The sequence below is a fragment of the Capsicum annuum genome, chromosome 1, assembly GCF_002878395.1.
Source record: "Capsicum annuum cultivar UCD-10X-F1 chromosome 1, UCD10Xv1.1, whole genome shotgun sequence".
In the NCBI taxonomy this organism is placed as follows: domain Eukaryota; kingdom Viridiplantae; phylum Streptophyta; class Magnoliopsida; order Solanales; family Solanaceae; genus Capsicum; species Capsicum annuum.
In genome coordinates, this window is record NC_061111.1 from 253676828 (window position 1) to 253678418 (window position 1591).

The window sequence follows — 1591 nt, forward strand, 5'->3', positions numbered from 1 at the left end:
TTGGACCTTAATTTGGAGATTTCAATATAACAGAAAGAGAATCGCGTCCGAACTCTTGAACCGAACCTCGACAGCAAACAAAACTCCAAACCTGATATTGATAAGTAAGGATCCGAATTGATTTGAACCTAGAATCAACCACATACAGATTGAACAAGAACTATTAAATCAATCGAGATAGAAATCATGAAGAACCGAGAAAAGCCATGTCAAAATCCCACCGGAGTCAACTCGAATCTCAACGAAATTAAACAAAATGTCTACTTCAACTTATTTCAGTTGTTGGTTTGAATTTTCAGGGGTGAGAGGGACGATTTTCGTGGTCAATAGTGTCTAATCCGTCGTGTGGCAACGGATTTCGGTGAGATCATCGCCGGAAAGCTTCGATGCTGTCCGGATTCAGCAAAAACCATGGGTAAACAGAGAAAATATGGGGATTTCAGACTGGAACCGTCGAACAGAAGAAATGGGCACCGATGAAATGGATTCCGGAGAAAATTTTGCTGGAGATTCTTAAAGAACGATCGGATTTTCACCGAGATACTGTTCTGATTAACCCATAGACTGTTTTAAGTTCATTTTTATCCATTTTTTCTCACTATTTATGCCTTCTCAATCTCCTTCTCTCTAATTTCTGTATGTGTGTAAAATTTTTATCTTGTAGAATCAGAAAATGACCAAAAATAGTATACCGGCGATGAGTTCGCCAAAAAAAAACTCAAACCCACCTTCTCCTGCTCGATCTTCTCTCTCTGTGCTACTCTCTCTTTGTTACTCTCTCTCTCTCCATGTGTATGGTTTTTTTTATGTGTCCATTCAGTGAAGGTGAGTGAGGATTTTGTAGACGTTGTTGTTCATGGAGAATGGGGACATGTGTGAATAATCCTCTTTGCTGTGAGGGCATATGGATGATGATGATGGAGAAAATCTGTGGGCCCCACTTTCTTTATCTGTCTATCTCAATCGAAAAATAGGAAATGTGGTATTGATAAAAAACACGTGAAAAAAATAGGGTAGGGTTGGTGGTTGGGTTACGTCGGTAGGGGTATGGGGTAGGTGATGTATTGTATACTTTTAATAGGGTGGATTGTTAATTTGTTATTAAGAGAATCTTGAGGATTAGGTTGGTTAGACATTTGTTATTTTTTTTTTTTTGTATTTTTGTGAGAAATAATCACATGGGTGAGGGTGTATGATAATGTGAGGGAAAAATGAATAAAATGGGTTTCGAGAGGGACAAAATTAGGTGTCTACATCATGCCCCTTCTTGGGTGTAAACATAAAGTGTTTTCAGACAAAAAAATAGACAACGAGACCAAATTTTGACCGGACTATTATTCAAAGAAAGAAATAGAAGGAAGAAGGACAACCGAGTCTTGACATAGGACATCCTACCTACCCAAGTTATGAGAGAGTCAAATCACAGGTATCTTAAAGGATTGGAAGAAGATGGACAATACTAAGTTGGAAAGTCGAGTGAGGTCCCGTCGAGATTCCGGTCCGTGGCTCTGTCATTACATCAAAATGAAAATTACCAGTTCAAAAAAAACATAAATGAAATTACAAAATCCTATCTATGTAGCTTCTTTTG

At 38.2% G+C, this 1591-nt stretch overlaps 1 long non-coding RNA gene across 1 annotated transcript; it reads right to left on the reverse strand.

Annotated features, from left to right (window-relative positions):
* Positions 1 to 97: 97 nt before the first annotated feature.
* LOC124890225 lies at positions 98 to 1585 on the reverse strand. Its single transcript, XR_007049021.1, has 2 exons — positions 729 to 1585; positions 98 to 128 (listed from the first exon to the last, which is right to left on the reverse strand). It is a non-coding gene; the product is annotated as an uncharacterized LOC124890225 (long non-coding RNA).
* Positions 1586 to 1591: the final 6 nt, after the last annotated feature.